The following is an 18043-nucleotide window of genomic DNA, read 5'->3' as shown; positions in this document are numbered from 1 at the left end:
CAAATCTCTTTTTGAGACCACAAAATAAGTACAACCCACCTAGCCGTTCTGATATCTCGATCCTGCAGATGGCACCCTTGTCTTGGAGTGAGGAGATCTCCAACCGCAGGGTTTTCTTCTCCAGAGGGTCAGCCACCGTGGTGACATGATGGCCCCTGAAGTACGGGGGCCGGTACTGGAATTGGAGTCAGTACCCCTCGAGCATTGCGGACAACTCCCAGTGGACTTCACACCCTCCTCCCACTTTGTCCTTTGAGACCGGGAGAAGCGGCCGGGGAAGGTTGTGTCAGGGGTCCTGCCGGGGCCCGCCTCTCTTCTGATACCCTGGGTCCCCCAGGCACATACCTATGGTGGTGACAGTTGCTCCCCCGCAAGCTGTGCCCCTCCCCGCTGTCGCCCCTCAGCACGATATCCAGTGCATTGGCTACCCGAGTGAGTAGGCTCCTCATAGCCTCTCGATCCCCTGAGGGCGATGAAGACCTGCTCACGGTGGTGAACAGTGCCAGCATCGTCCCTCAGGAACAGCCTATCACTGGCCAACAGGGAACAGCAGTCGTTGCCATCGAAGCTATCAACCTCCTGAGGCAGGGCATGTGCCCTCCATTCAAGGTGGTCCCAGCGGTCCGACTCCTGGCCTCCAATCGTGCCATGCGTTCTGAGAACACCACACAAAACAGGCATCCAGTAGGGTGCTCCACCTCCCTCTCTGCGTGGCTCAAACCCAGGCAGTACATAAGGTATGCCCATCCCCAGGGGGGAGGCCACCATCACACCTGTCACAAATGTAAGCCATAAGCTCAGCCAAGCCAACAAGACCACGGAGCAGGGGTCCAACGCCCTGGGAGAGCTTATGTCGTGACGCGCTTAAAGGAATAGGAACCCAGTGAGGGATAAATTACCCAGTATCTCTGCAAAAAATGGGGAAGACCCGTGTGGGAAAAGCAGGCAGACAAAAAACAGCAACCAGGTAATGGATTTCTTTATTTGTTTTTGTTTCAGGCCAACTGCAATATTACCTAGCCGGTTTAATATCCAAGCAGGAAAAACAGCACCATATGATGGAGTAACTCCATTAAGGAACTCCAAAGTTAATGTCTCAACGCAGTAGAAATCCCACCACAATACTCTTACACTCTGCAGGGGAAAGAACAAGAAAAAACCCTGCAGGGTAATTATCAGAGAACCCGCGTCTACGGTGCTGGGAGCAGTATGTTAAAGCAATTCACAACACACACATAGACCAAGCTAGTGGGCAAGTTGGGTAAGGTAAATTACAGTTTGTGGCAGCAAGAGCCGCCATACTAATGGATACACACGGAGTCGTAGTGTAACGCTAATGAAGCACAAGTACGACAAACCATGGGTGGAAGGTACAGATCAACCACGTGCAGCAAGTGGAACACTCAAGAGGAGGGGCTGGCCATGTGGCCAGCTGCAAACAGCCAGTGAGTATACTTCCACGCAAGATATTACACTTACCAGTGACTTACCAAGCAAACTTCAGAAAGTTTGTACCTCAAACCATACGGACGTCTACAGAGAAAATGAAAGAGAACATGCGGCCATGGGGTCTATATATAGGGGTGGACCCCAGTCGTGAGACAGGTATACACGGGAGTAAATCTGTAAATCCTCACCTCGGATGTATCCCTCCGCCGTGGATTGATACCAATATATTGGAGTGATCCAATATAGTGAAACATAACACAAGTTGCGTGCAAGTAGTTATTTCTCATTAAGCCCCCTCCCAAACAAAATAGTCAGTGAGTTAGTGAACTGTGCTGTGCAGTAGGGTGAGATTGGGTTGGGTTGCCCCCATTCTCCAATCTATCTCTGACCCTTACAGCTGGCACTGTATGGCTTTCTGATAACTGCAGTGTCTCTCTTATCTCACTCTACAACTCTGCAAAGTAATACCGCTTGGTCATTCCACGAAATGAGTGCCTTTAGCATCCCTTGGATATTTTAAGTAGAAATTGTGTGAAAAAATATAGAATTTTAAAACCCTGCTATATTAAATGAAGTGCCCTTTAATATAAACCCCATGGAAAATTCAATAAATCTGATTTTTAATATGAATCAAGAAGACTTTATTAAAGTGCATTTTGAATGGTCCCTTTTTGCACCCTGTGTGTCTTCTAGGAAGATTTTAACCCACTTAACCCTAACATTTCTCCAAGTTGTAACAATCATTGTAAAACCCTATTTATTATGTTGCCTTGACAAAGTCATTTCTGGCTATTATTATTGATTTAATATGATTAGTGATTCATTTTAAGGTAAACTCCTGTTACATGAACAGAACTCTCGTTTTAATATGGTGAAACTATTCCTTTAGAAATATTATTTTAAAGAAACATTGAACATCTTATAGTCAAACCCTAGTGTAAAAGCAGGTGAGCTGGTTCTACTCTTTTTGGCAATTTTCTGGTGTTTTGTAGTGGAAAACTGAGTGGGTCTAGCATAACACATAACCCCTGTTATCCATAGAAACTTGCATTCAATTGCCCCTCCCTGTTGCACACAACAAGCTTCCATTCGCCCTGTCACATGGGGATTTATGGCTGATTTAAGATGAAATTGTCAACCCTGTTACTTTACTTGGTACTTACTATGATCACTTTTTTATTTAACTACTTGAGATGGGAAAATATGCTTTTTATTAAGTTGACCATGTGCTCTTTATGGCAGAATGTAAAAATGTTTTTCGTTTTTTGTACCAAATGACACTACTCAAAAGGCACCCACTTGGTGGAGTGACCCAGTGTCATGTACTGTATGCATATGGACTCATAAATGAACACATGCAAGAGACCATTCAAAGAGAAAATTACGAGTGAACTGAGAAAACAAATGTGTATACTGTATCAAATGAAAAATTGATAGCAATTATTTTGTCACATCGACAAAGCAAACAAGCATTATTTCAATTCCATAACTATTTATTGAATGTGCCCACTCTAAAACTGACAGGATGTTTTGTGATGCTTCCCAGACAATAAAAATCCCCAATTGTATTCTGCTCTGCTGTAACTCTCCCCTAGGCCCAGAGCTTGTGTAAGGATATTAGGCCTGACAGCTCCACAGTAATTATGACAAATGGCCAGACGTGAGAAAAACACTGGGGTTCAGGGCTTAAGCAGGAGGATGTTGCAGTGCTCGCGCGCTTGTGAGAGTGTGTGCGTGCATACAGTATGCCTTCTGCTTATCACACTTTTGCATCAATGTGAAAAGGTTAAGAGACGGGTAAGAGAAAGATAAGAAAATATCATTCGATTTATAGCATACTATCTTTTCTCTCTTGCTAAGATGTGCTTCAGAGACACTTGAGACACATTTGAGATGTTTCATAATAATAATAATAACATGCCGGATGAGTAAGATGAACTCAACTCTGGGATCACAGACAGCTGCAAAATAGAAAACCACTCCAGAGAAAGAAATGTTAATATAGTATGTATCTTATTGGTGAATATGAACAAAGTTACAGACAATACATTTTTGGGGGGATTGCTCATTAAATCCTCACTGAAATATTAATTGGATTAATACATTAAGAACACATTTATATTGTGTGTTTTGTGCTATTTTTGGGGGGATAAAAACTTTTACAAAATTGATCAGCTCAGTTTATTTTGTATTAATACCTGTTTTCCCATAATCAATCAATCAAATTTATGAAGCTATTTTTCATTCAAAAAGCATCATCAGGCATCAGAAAGCCGATTGGATTTTCCTTTCTCTGTTATGTTGTCTGTAGAGCCAGACAGCTACTGTACTGTACAGTCTCCAAACCGCATCATAAGCAACTGACCTCAATTCCTGTTTTGACATATGGTGATTCCGTGCAGAAAATGAGGGAAATCCGTGTAAAACATGGCATGACTTCCTCACAAACAGACCGTCAGCAGGCAGTGCATAATGGTGGTGTATATAAAACATTTGATTTGCTTGTTTGAATCAGGTAGCCAACAAGTTTCCAACTTAAAAAACTTTACACACAGACGGTGCTGTGAAAAAGTATTTGCCCCCTTTCTAATTTTCTCTATTTTTGATATCGAATGTTATCAGATTTTCAACCAAAATCTAATATCAGATAAAGAGAACCTGAGTAAACAAATAACAATTACATACTTATTTAATTTATTTCATAAACAAAGTTATGCAACACCCAATGCCCCTGTGTGAAAAAGTAATTTCCCCCGTAAACTCAATAACTGGTTGTGCCACCTTTAGCTGCAATGACGCCAACCAAACACTTCCTATAGTTGTTCAAATCAAATCAAATTTTATTTGTCACATACACATGGTTAGCAGATGTTAATGCGAGTGTAGCGAAATGCTTGTGCTTCTAGTTCCGACAATGCAGTAATAACCAACAAGTAGTCTAACTAACAATTCCAAAACTACTGTCTTATACACAGTGTAAGGGGATAAAGAATATGTACATAAGGATATATGAATGAGTGATGGTACAGAGCAGCATAGGCAAGATACAGTATATGGTATCGAGTACAGTATATACATATGAGATGAGTATGTAAACAAAGTGGCATAGTTAAAGTGGCTAGTGATACATGTATTACATAAGGATGCAGTCGATGATATAGAGTACAGTATATACATATGCATATGAGATGAATAATGTAGGGTAAGTAACATTATATAAGGTAGCATTGTTTAAAGTGGCTAGTGATATAATTTACATCAATTTACATCAATTCCCATTATTAAAGTGGCTGGAGTTGAGTCAGTGTCAGTGTGTTGGCAGCAGCCACTCAATGTTAGTGGTGGCTGTTTAACAGTCTGATGGCCTTGAGGTAGAAGCTGTTTTTCAGTCTCTCGGTCCCAGCTTTGATGCACCTGTACTGACCTCGCCTTCTGGATGATAGCGGGGTGAACAGGCAGTGGCTCGGGTGGTTGTTGTACTTGATGATCTTTATGGCCTTCCTGTAACATCGGGTGGTGTAGGTGTCCTGGAGGGCAGGTAGTTTGCCCCCGGTGATGCGTTGTGCAGACTATCACGTCGCTGTAGAGGAATTTTGGCCCACTCTTCCATGCAGAACTGTTTCAAATCAGCTAAATTTGTGGGTTTTCAAGCATGAACTGTCCAGCCACAACATCAGGGGCATTGGGTGTTGCATAACTTTGTTTATGAAATCAATTAAACAAGTATGGAATTGTTGTGTTATTTTTTCACTCAGGTTCTCTTCTTTTAATACTAGGCAGTTGTACAAAGTACTTAAGTAAAAATACTTTAAAGTACTACTTATTAAGTAGTTTTCTTTGCTACCTGTACTTTACTATTCATATTTTTACCAACTTATACTTTTACTTCACTACATTCCTAAAGAAAATAATGTACTTTTTACTCCATGCATTTTTCCCTGACACCCAAAAGTACTCGTTACATTTGGACAGGAAAATTGTCCAATTCACACTTATCAAGAGAACATCCCTGGTCATCCTACTACCTCTGATCTGGCAGACTCACTAATCACAAATGCTTTGTTTGTAAATTATGTCTAAGTGTGCCCCTGGCTATCCGTAAATACATTTTTAAAAAACTAGAAATTGAGCCATCTGGTTTGCTTAATATAAGGAATTTGAAATTATTAATATTTTTTCTTTTGATACTTAAGTATATTTTAGCAATTCCAATTACTTTTGATACTTAAGTATATTTAAAACAAAATATTTTTAGACTTTTACTCAGGTATTATTTTACTGGGTGACTTTCACTTTTACTTGAGTCATTTTCTATTAAGGTATCTTTACTTTTAGTCATGTATGACAAATGAGTACTTAGGTTTTAGGATGAAGATCTGATAACTTTCAGTTTAAAAAACAGGAAAAACTACAAGAAATTAGAAAGGTGGCAAATACTTTTTCTTTTTTCTACTTGTACATGTAAACCATTTGAGAGATAAAAATGAAATCATATCTGCGAAGTTAAGGACAAAAACTCATTTGAACTGTTCATGACCTTCCTAAGTTAGTTGCATGTCTGGACTGCTGAAACAGGCGCCAGATCGGTCCAATTCACCCTGAAAATGTGGCCAAATGTTTCCCTCTGGATACACGTACACACACGCGTACACACACACGCACACACACACACACACACACACACACACACACACACACACACACACACACACACACACACACACACACACACACACACACACACACACACACACACACACACACACACACACACACACACACACACAGAGAGAGAGAACATCTCAGAGCATATCTCAGCATTGTTGGCAAAGCAAACACAAATACCTTTTCCATATGAAGGCAAAACAGACGCTCATAATAAGCCTTTCCGATGGCCATCAGGCTTCCTCCCCAGTGAGCGGGCGGTGCATGGCAGGGCATGAGAGGCCGACAGGGGCCTCCTGAGGCCAATGTTATGTAACCAGTCAGCTTCTGATGAGCATACAGACAATAGCCTGTCTAGCCCACATTCACCCAGATAAGCACATGGTGCACACAAGGATGTGTGAAACATACTCCTCAGCCTGAAGTGTCCCCACTTGCGGCAACAAATAGCTAGCTTTTCACGTGGCACTGAATGGTAAGACCCTTCAGGACGGTGTGCTAAAAATCCGAATCAGGAGGAAGTAGTACTCGCTAAGCAAGCAGCGTGATATCCTTCACAGTTCTACCGTGACCTGGATCTACAGTTGCGCTCAGCACTAGCTGGAGTCGCTGTTGAGTAAGTTTGAGGGGTGAATGTAGCACGTGATGATGTGTGAAACGTACTCCTCAGCCTGAAGTGTCCACACTTGCGCCGACGAATAGCTAGCTTTTCTTGAGGTGCCGACTGGTAAGACGCTTTAGGACACGGATGATCAAATACTACAAAGTACAGATACAAAATAAAGTTTTGTAATGTATTTATTTAAAATACATTTATTTTGTATTTTAAAATACACAAAAAAAAATCTAAGTAGCCGGTCTGAGCAGCAACAACATTCTGAGTAACTTTTTCTTGCTGACTGTGATGTGTTATTGTTTATATACCTTAGTTGAGCAATTCACTCTCAGTAAGAGCGTCTGATAAATGACAAATGTGAATGTATAACTGCAAATCACACTGGGTATTATTATTGGCCTTGTTTGTGGGGGGAGTGCATTAGAATAATACTCAGCATGCTTTGCAATTGTTCATTTTTTACATTTACATTTTTTACATTTACATTTTAGTCATTTAGCAGACGCTCTTATCCAGAGCGACTTACAATTAGTGCATTCATCTTAAGATACTATAGCTCGGTGAGACAACATATCACAATCATATAAAGTACATTTTCCCTCATTTAAGTATTTATCAACCTTTTTACATATTCAAGTACATTTAGTTAATTTAGCAGACACTTATATCACCATAGTGCTATCAAACTTCAGATGCCAATACAGGGTGAAAGGGGATCACAAAATGTGAATCAATATAACAAAAAAGGTATATAAAATTATTTAGTATTTTGAAAATACAAATTACAGTGTTTAGAATATACACAATACAAAATACATTGGAGTGTAGTTTACACGGTGTAATTCAAATGACAAAATACAAAATAGAAGTAATTCAAATAAATATTTCAAATATGTGCCTCTTTCTGCTTCAGGAGGGCGGTCATGTGTGCTATTAGCGAGGCGGAGGTCCTGGGTTTGAGCCGAATTAGTAGGAAATGGTACTTGCTAAGCAAGTATCGTGACGTCCTTTACACACAAATATTTGAAGCGAGGAACTGGTTTTCCAAATAATATAGCCTTTACTTTGGCCGCCTCTCCTTCCAGTTCTCTGCTGCCAATGACTGGAACGAACTACAAAAATCTCTGAAACTGGAAACACTTATCTCCCTCACTAGCTTCAAGCACCAACTGTCAGAGCATCTTACAGATTACTGCACCTGTACATAGCCCACCTATAATTTAGCCCAAACAGCTACCTCTTTCCCAACTGTATTTAATTAATTAATTAATTTTGCTCCTTTGCACCCCATTATTTTTATTTCTACTTTGCACATTCTTCCATTGCAAAACTACCATTCCAGTGTTTTACTTGCTATATTGTATTTACTTTGCCACCATGGCCTTTTTTGCCTTTACCTCCCTTCTCACCTCATTTGCTCACATTGTATATAGACTTGTTTATACTGTATTATTGACTGTATGTTTGTTTTACTCCATGTGTAACTCTGTGTCGTTGTATCTGTCGAACTGCTTTGCTTTATCTTGGCCAGGTCGCAATTGTAAATGAGAACTTGTTCTCAACTTGCCTACCTGGTTAAATAAAGGTGAAAAAAAACAAGGATAAGCATCACACATCCAAATGTCTCAAATGTACTGCTGGTTCAGTGGCCCTGAGGGCATCCACATACATACATTTGGTTTGTTAGTCTGCGCGAAGTGATAGTGCCTTAAAATACATTAGCTTGAAAAAAATGGCAATATCAATGTTTGCTCCTTTTGAGACACTGTATCAACAAGATAGCCAGTACACTTCCTCAAAATAGTCAGAATTAATATTTCCTGTTGAGACACTGTATCAACAACATAGCCAGTATTAATCTATGATAATTCAAGAAATCTGTCATTAATTTAGATGTTTTTGCAGAGTAATCTTAGTCGCACAATTTTACATCTAAGATGTTTGATGCAGTATTTCTCAAGTGAAAAAGTGTGCATGAAAACGAGTTGTCTGTCATTAAATGACAACAAACACTTAATTGAAGAAACCCTACTGTCGACCAATCACTGACGAGGGGATGTAGATTTTGGCTACCGAACTTCGACAAGGCTCAAGGAAAAAATAAGCCGAAAACCCCTTGCTAAATGCTGCTAAACACCAAAACGAACAAAAACGCCACGTGAATGCAGTAATATAGAAGCTTACTGCTCGATTGTACAGCACAGCCCTTTATTGTGCAGTATATCGTGAGAAGAGTTCAGGAGGTTTATTCATTCTCGGCCACGCGAATTAGTTGTGCATTGACAATGAATTTTACCATCGAGTCACGCTTGCAAGCATCTGAAGTGAGAGTTGACTCGATTACACGACACACCCAAGCAGAGACAATCTGCTCTCAATCAGCTGATGATGGACTGACCTGTACATTTGACATTAAGCCTTCATTGGTAAACTACAGATTGATGCAATCTTTTGCATTTATTCACATGATCATTTAACCTTAACCTGTAAGTAGCAGTGCTTATTTTTTCAATATTAAAGAGGTCAATGACTGGTAAACATTCAAAAGTAAACAGCTGCTTAAACTGCAGTATTCCAAAATAGTTTTGGATGAAATGTCTTTCCGTCTGTTTAAAATGTTATTTTGGGCACCGCGGGGGCCGTTTACTGGACATAAAATCCCATCACACTACACATTCCAATAATACATTTGTATTCTAAAGTATCACAGGAGTAGAGATGATTTAGAGATTTTTTAAAAACCTTTATTTAACTAGGCAAGTCAGTTAAGAGCAAATTCTTATTTTCAATGACGGCCTAGGAACAGTGGGTCACAACAGCACAACATGCCTTGTTCAGTGGCAGAACGACAGATTTTCAGCTTGGGGATTTGATCTTGCAACCTTGCGGTTACTAGTCCAACACTGACCACTTTGCAACCTGCCGCCCCAGATGTTGTTGTTGAGTAAACTGAGTCAGTCTGGGGTTTTCAGCGATTTGACGACAGCTATGCTACTGCACAGTGAATGAAGTGTTGTACAGCTAAAAAAGATGGCTACTCAACTTGTCTCTATGCTGAATAGACATAAATAAGGGAAAATCTGTTCTTGCAGTGTTCCAATGAAACAACCTTCTGTGGCTAATATTTTAAGTCTCAACAAGAACTGAGCTGGATTATAATAGCATACTTATGTACTTCCATCTCCATAAAATGATTACACAGGAACAAAGGTCTGCATTTATTGCCGTTTAAGATTGGTGTAATTGTTTTAATCCACCAGTACTTTGCACCTGAGGCTTAGTTATGCTTCAGAGACACAAACATTCGAACGAGGAAGTCGCATAAATCCCGAACAGCCAGTCTTTTTAATTGTAATTCTGAAACAATGTAAACCATTATGAGAAGTGCTGAGTTGGTAAAGGCCTCTGCCATCACATTAATGGGTCAAGGTTACAGGTCTCAGGGCCAGTCGTGAGAAAGTAGATCTCATTATCTTAAAAATAGAACACAACGCTTTAATCGTCTTAGTGAAATCCAAAAGTATTACCACACACCCAAGCATTCACTATGGCAATTCCGTGTCTCTGCCTAGTCACAGACTCGTTGACATTGTTAGACAGGGTTACTAGGATTTCAGATTTCACATACTGTAAGGTGGACCCCAGTGCAGACCACAGAATCTCTTGAGAATCAGTGTTCACACAAGCATTGTTTCTTCCTACCCTATTGACTCCTGAATTTGACTTATACATGCACTAATTGTTCAAAGAATGTTGATACAACTTCTTACCATGCATTTGATTCTCTATTTTATCCTGTGATGAAAGACCTCTGTGAAGTCTGTTGAAAAGGGGGTGCTTTCCCCTGTGTAAATATAAGATCTAATTGCATTTCCTTATGTAGAAGTCTCAATTTCGAGGTATTTCCTGTATAAACTGTATACTGGGGGTCTACAATCCAGCGAGACCAACTTCATGCAATTAGAGTGATCATGCGAATGATAAGATAAACTGCATGCATGGCCCTCTGGAAGTCACGTCCCATAACGGAGCAAACGGTATACGAAGGTCAAACGTTCAAATAACCCCCAAGTCCACTTTGTGTTGGACAAACAAGATCCTCCAGTCTTGCCATGCTTTGATGTATGATGTTTATTGTCAAAACAGGCTTGGTCAAAACAGTGATCTAGACAAAACAAGATCTTATGGTTTCATTGCCGTGAAACACGTAGATTATCCTGAATTTCAATTTTGAGATTGGGTTCAACTCAAATTTTGGTTAAGTTTAAGGTCAGGATATTCCACACGTTTACAGCACTAATATGGTAGTTGCATGTGGTCATAAATGTCCTACTTCAATTATTCATGTTTTGTTATGTTCTGATGCATTACCATATTTGATTGATGATTTCCATACCCATCTGTCATGTATTTGACATATTTGACCTTTTTCCCCTGTAGAATAACAGGTGCTGTTAATTTCCCTAATAAATCTACAGTGAGATTCTCCCACAATCCTGCATGTTCTCAAAGCCCCATGGGTATCCCCCCCTTGTCTTTCTGGTCCCTGGCTCACTGGAGCTGGCTTTGGTTCTGCTTCCTCCTGAGGGGGGAGGGGAGTGGGCGGAAGGGGGACACTGTGCCAAGTATAATGTATGTGGGACGCAGATCAGGGTAAACCATGGGCATGGAAATAACAAGGCAAAGCTACTCACTGTTTGTATGTGCCCGATCCTGACAGAATGGGAACAAGAGGAATGCCTGCAGTGACATACATAATTTCATCCAGTTTACACCCAAATACATGGCTACTGTTTTCTAGAGCGGTTTTTATACAACAGTCGCAACCAGGGTGCGTTTTATTAAGAAATTCGGAGTTCCGACCATCGTCCCTAGTGTTGCCAGACAATCCTCCCAAGTGTCGTTCAGGTTCCCCAACAATGCATCACTTGCTTGGTGAGTGAAAAGCCGTCCTTTGGAATCACATTGGACCCGCCAGACAAAGGCTAGAATACAAAAGGTAGATTTTAGCATTCGTACCACATTCAACGGTCTCAAACTAGTCTTTTCACGATTCAATGGTGCTTTAGTTTAGAGGAGACCTTGTGCATAGATAGGGACCATGGCCAACTGTAATCTCATTCCATTCTGTGGTTCATAGGTTTTGGTAGCCATGACAACATGTTAATCTCTTATTATGGATTGGTGTCAAAAAATAAATAAATAAGCCAACCAACCAAGATCAGTGTTGGTTCTGTAAACAGAAATGGTTGGGGTTTGAGGGTAAGGGTGGTTTTCCTGATGGCAATACATGTGATGTACGCAAACATTCAAAGAAAGTTGGCAGGAGATTCAGACTGTGGTACATTGGTATTTAATATTATTGTCATAATGATTTTTCTTGTGGGCCAAACTCAGTGTGTGCTCACTTCATTACAGCCAATAGAAAAACAGGAGAAAATAGACAGGGAACATTGGATATTTTCCAAAAGCCCATGTCCATCCCCTTTTAGCTGGCTGGATCAGGGGAGAGCATAGGATCAACATACTGATTTTTCATCACTTCTAGCCTAGTACATCTGTCAAATGCAATTGAGAGTGCTTCCTTGATTGTAAAAGTGGTGGCACAACATCAGTTATATTTGCTTGAAACAAGTGTAACAAGAAAACATTCTCAGCAGTGTCGTAGCATTTTCTAGTTACTCAACTGTGGGCCTTTTCTAGTTATTCAATTGTTACCAAAGTTACCCTTGGGACAAACTCACAAGGACATGAATGGAATATCAATAGTTTACGGTTGGACAGTTTTCCGCTGTGGGCCCAAATGTTCTATGGACAGCTCGAAACCTGTTGGAACGGTTTTCATTCAGATGCCAATGAAGCTTGAAATTGCAGCCTCTCTCTCCCTCAGACTCTTATTGAGAGTCTGTCTTTCTTTGACAAAGCCACTTTCACTCTGAATTTTCTGCAGTCCATTCACCTTTTGCTTGAGAATGTGGGATGAATAGTAAAAAGTTCCTGAAGTTCATCTCCAAGTGACTGTTACAAAACCATAGACGCAGGATTTGTCCAAAGGGATGCTGAAAGTAATTTCAAGACTAGAGACATTTGTTATGTGTGTGAATAGATTCAAATCACTTTGATCTCACTGCTGGAAAACACGCAGTAGATACTGCAATGAGATGGTATCAGAGAATTACATTTTGGTTTGTTGTAGTTGCTTGTGTGAAGAACCCTAATAAGCAGTGAGCCTGTTTATTACATCAGCAACAGATATTACATTGTTGATTCTATTGACCTGTGACCTGAAAGTCAACTCCTTTTACTGTGTGTGTGTGTGTGTGTGTGTGTGTGTGTGTGTGTGTGTGTGTGTGTGTGTGTGTGTGTGTGTGTGTGTGTGTGTGTGTGTGTGTGTGTGTGTGTGTGTGTGTGTGTGTGTGTGTGTGTGTGTGTGTGTGTGCTTGCAATACAGTAGGTTGGAGCATCAGTTCATTTTACATTCTCTACTCATCTACTGTGTACAAGTTTGGAATGTGGTGCAGTGTTTTACATACCGCATAGATGTACTGTACCATTTGACCTTATCTGTGTGTGGCTTTATTGGTCCCAATGCTGTAGACAACTATGGCAGAGTTCCCAGATTTATAAAGATTTTTCACCCCTGTTCAGCTCTACGGATAACCAAGGACATCAGTCTACCACTTCCTGCAGTACCAACTTTATATTGCTCAATGTTAAATTATCTTTTAGCACTTGACAAAAAATATGCTTGGTGAAAAAGGTAATAATAATGTAATCTACCAGCTATCCATTTACAAAACATGACTATATATATTCAAGAGTAAACACATCAAAGTACATCAAAGTGCATCATAAATTGTCAGAATATGCACCAAACCTTTTGGCAACCACATACTGGTGGCTTGGTTTTTATTTTATTTTATTTTGAGTAGATTCTAATCCATTATTTAATCAGACCTGAAATCTAGATTGAATACAAAATGGGATTATGTGGCTCTTTACATAATGTAATACCTAAAGGAGGGTAAAGCCAATATCAAAGCTGAACCCTGAACAAAAGGACATCTTCTGCCTATGTGGCCCATTTCCTGTTGAAACTCAGGAGGAGATGTGCTGTACTGTACTGTGGTGAATACCCTATACAACATTCAATGCACGCCAGAAGAGACATCTGCATACCTTCATGCTTTAAACAGCTTTCCAGAAAATGTGTCAAATTATCTATATGTCCTCTAGGTTCTTTACTTGACCTCTATTTGCTGGAATATTGTAGTATTAGGGGTCATATGCAGATGAAAGGTACTGTAGCTGTGTCTATTCAAATCAACAAAATAAAAATACAAATCCTATATCATGAGCCAGCACTGAGTAAATCTAAATCTATCAACTGATACAACCAAGGTTGGAATAATAACAAATGTTCTTACCAAATATGGTTTGATATAAGAGATGTGTGCTACAAAATCAATTTGATGGATGAATCCATACCACTCTGATTATGTAAAAAGGTCATGAATCAATTACTGCCAAATGTATTGTCTGTGCTCAGTTTGGGTATTTTTTGGAACCCCGTCTGTACAAAAGCCTGTCAGGCAGAGAGGAGAGCAAGCACAGAAAAGATCTGTGTGTTTTCCTATTGGAGCAGGGAAATGTCTTATTATTTACCCTCCAAATGGCTCCCTTAATTTTTTTCAGGCCACTGGTCCATGACTAACTTCCAGTGCCCCCAGTCCAAACTGGCTGTCTCTCTGTGCTCTCTGTCTGCCTTATTTGTGAATTAATGTCCTACTTTCCTCCCTGTAACAACCCATCATGTCTTCATCTAAAGCTGTTACATCATCAGTAGTCGTCAGGGAAGCCCTATGGTTGATACAGTATGTTTGAGCTCAATTACTAGGAGTAAGAAGTCAATTATTATTATAACTGATGTCATACAGTACCAGTCAAAAGTTTTAGAACACCTACTCATTCAAGGGTTTTTCTTTATTTTTACTATTTTCTACATTGTAGAATAATAGTGAAGACATCACAACTATGAAATAACACGTAACCAAAAGTGTTAAACAAATCAAAATCTATTTTAGATTTTAGATTCTTCAAAGTAGCCAGCTTTTGCCTTGATGACAGTGTTACATACTCTTGGCATTCTCTCAACCAGCTGCACCTGGAATGCATTTACAACCATCTTAAAGGAGTCCCCACATATGCTGAGCACTTGTTGGCTGCTTTTCCTTCACTCTGCGGTCCAACTCATCCCAAACCATCTCAATTGGGTTGAGGTCGGGTGATTTTGGAGGCCAAGTCATCTGTTATCGCACTCCATCACTCTCCTTCTTGGTCAAATAGCCCTTACACAGCCTGGAGGTGTGTTGGATCATTGTCTTGTTGAAAAACAAATGATAGTCCCACTAAGCACAAACCAGATGGGATGGCGTATTGCTGCAGACTGCTGTGGTAGCCATGCTGGTTAAGTGTGCCTTTTAACTCACAGACAGTGTCACCAGCAAAGCACCGCCACACCATCACATCTCCTCCTCCATGCTTCATGGTGGGAGCCACACAAGTGGAAATCATCCGTTCACCTACTCTGTATCTCACAAAGACACGGTGGTTGGAACCAAAAATCTCCAATTTGGACTCATCAGACCAGAGGACAGATTTCCACCGGTCTAATGTCTGTTGCTCGTGTTTCTTGGCCCAAGCAAGTCTCTTCTTATTATTGGTGTCCTTTAGTAATGGCTGCTTTGTAGCAATTCGATCATGAAGGCCTGATTAACGCAGTCTCCTCTGAACAGTTGATGTTGAGATGTGTCTGTTACTTGAACTCTGTGAAGCATTTATTTGGGCTGAAATTTCAGAGGCTGGTAACTCTAATGAACTCATCTGCAGCAGAGGTAATTCTGGGTCTTCCTTTCCTGTGGAGGTCCTCATGAAACACAACTAATTTGCTCAAACGCATTAAGAAGGAAAGAAATTTCACAAATTAACTTTTAACAAGCCACACTTGTTAATTGAAATGCATTCCAGGTGACTACCTCATGAAGCTGGTTCAGAGAATACCAAGAGTGTGCAAAGCTGTCATCAAGGCAAATGGTGGCTACTTTGAAGAATCTCAAATCTCAAACATATTTTGATTTGTTTAACACTTTTTTTGGTTACTACATGATTCCTTATGTGTTATTTCATAGTTTTTATGTCTTCACTATTATTCTACCATTTAGAAAATAATAAAAAATAAAGAAAACACTTGAATTAGTAGGTGTGTCCAAACGTTTGACTTGCACTGTATATAACAGTGAATTAAGGATGACTTGCCATATGTTGTAACATGCAAAGCAGTACTATGACACTTGACACTGTCGACCATGTTCTGTTTCATGCAGGCGTTGGCCCCCTGCTGAGTGGTTTGACTGATGGTCCAACAGCCTCAGTGTTTCTCCAGCTGCCTTTAGTCTTACCAGAGCTGGATATAGTCATCAGTTCCAAGATGATCTTCACCTGATCTGTCTGAGTGGGCACGCGAAGAGAGTGACCCTGTACCCGTAGCGTGTTTGGGTGGATCCATCTGAGGGGCACGGTGGATGAGATATGGTACTCTTTGTACCCAATGACAGGCGGGGTGGTGATGCAGCCCGACTTACTAGATGTAACATAGTATAGTGTGATGGATAGACCACAACCACACCCTATGTGGAGAAGCTGAAGTTTACCACAAATAAATGTGTCAGAAAGATAGGTGTAAAGATTACCAGCATGATTTAGATCTATAAACAGGAACAATACCAGTGAAGACATCCACCTGCCTGCTCTAAATGTCATAAAAGCAAGCTAAAGATCCATTTCAGCCATACCCATCAAATAAATTGTGTTGAACAATAACATCTTTCATAGAAGCTCAGTCGACTGCAGACTTCCTTAAAATTTGTCATAAAATGGCTTGACGGTGAGCAAACAAACCACAAAAATGTACAGTATAACACTTTTTATGTGAAATGTTAAACATTTGTACATTTATTTTGCTCCTACACGCACAATCACAGCTGACGCCCAACTAATGAGGCCAACAGATACAGTAGCAAAATAAAAAGCCAAACAAAATGTTACATTCACAGCTGGACATTCAAATATGACCACATGACTCAAAAAGCTCTAGCAGGCTCTAGACAGCATCCATAAAACCAGGCTGCGCTGGGCCCTGAAGGACTGCAGTTGTTAGCCACTGACCTGACCTACAATATTAGACTCTATATATAGCCCTGACTGGCAGCTTCCTGAGGCTTGTGGTGCATCAAGGCCCTGATGACTGCCTCTGCAACTTCAAAGCAGCAGAGCCTACCATCACCTCAGTGCTATCCTGAGATCCTTCTGAATCTAATTACTGTACGTCTTAATAATGGACAGAGAGGCAGATCGCAATAAATCAGCTTCAGTACAGAAACAGACCTATTTTATGCAGCCATTTCCCTGTGTGCCAATTTTCTTTATCAGAGGTGATGTTTGAATGGAGGATGTTGACTTCAAAGATCAAATCGGTGAGATCAAAACATTTGATTAAAATTAATCTGTGTTTGGGGAGGTGGGGGTACAGCTTGTCGGTTGCGTAATGTCGCTTTGGTGGAGAACTGGGATCGTATCTGGGACTTTGACATACATCAGAGAGGGGACACAATGTGTTTGAAGTTCTAAATCCACAGTGTAGAGCACATACATATTAAGAGAAGCTAAAAAATATTTCTGAGGGAGAGACGGTGATTACTAATTTTCTGTTACATTTTTTAAATATGTATTTCAATTCTAAGTATTCTGTCATTTTAATTACATTGCACTGAAGGACACGTTAATGTATTTTGTAAAAATATACTTTCAAGAGCTGCAATTTGTATTTTCTAAATACAAAATACTTTGCTATACCATTTATTTGTAGCAGTTAACTTTTTTGGGCTGCCTTTCAGACTGCATTGATATCAGAAGTCTGATGGCAATATGGTGTGAAAGGAGTATCTGTAAAATTAACAATTGCAAAGCATGCTGAGTATTATTCTGAGAGCTGCCCTGAAACAAGAACAATAATAATACCCAGTGTGCTTTGCAGTTGTTCATTTTCACATATACATTTCCATTTTGGTCATTTAGCAGACAGACACTCTTTTCCAGAGTGACTTACAGTCAGTACATTCAACTAAAATAGATGAACAACATCCCAGTCAGAGCAAATATAAAGTTTATGTAAACTGTTTCTGAGAATGTTGGTGCTGTTTGGCTGGCTACTTGCAAATGTAGTTTAAATTGCACAATACATGTATTTTTATTAAA

General features: G+C 40.0%; 1 protein-coding gene across 1 annotated transcript in view; it reads left to right on the top strand.

Annotated features, from left to right (window-relative positions):
• The first annotated feature begins 828 nt into the window (after positions 1-828).
• Positions 829-18043, top strand: part of rbbp8 (retinoblastoma binding protein 8) — a 40029-nt gene continuing 22814 nt past the window's right edge. The window contains exon 1 of the mRNA XM_046356006.1: positions 829-967. The gene's annotated coding sequence lies outside the window, so the exon portion shown is untranslated. The remainder of the gene's footprint in view (positions 968-18043) is intronic.

This window comes from Oncorhynchus gorbuscha, linkage group LG07 (assembly GCF_021184085.1).
Source record: "Oncorhynchus gorbuscha isolate QuinsamMale2020 ecotype Even-year linkage group LG07, OgorEven_v1.0, whole genome shotgun sequence".
Lineage (NCBI taxonomy): Eukaryota > Metazoa > Chordata > Actinopteri > Salmoniformes > Salmonidae > Oncorhynchus > Oncorhynchus gorbuscha.
Note: the sequence above shows the minus strand (reverse complement) of the source record. Positions and strands in the feature narration are given on the sequence as shown.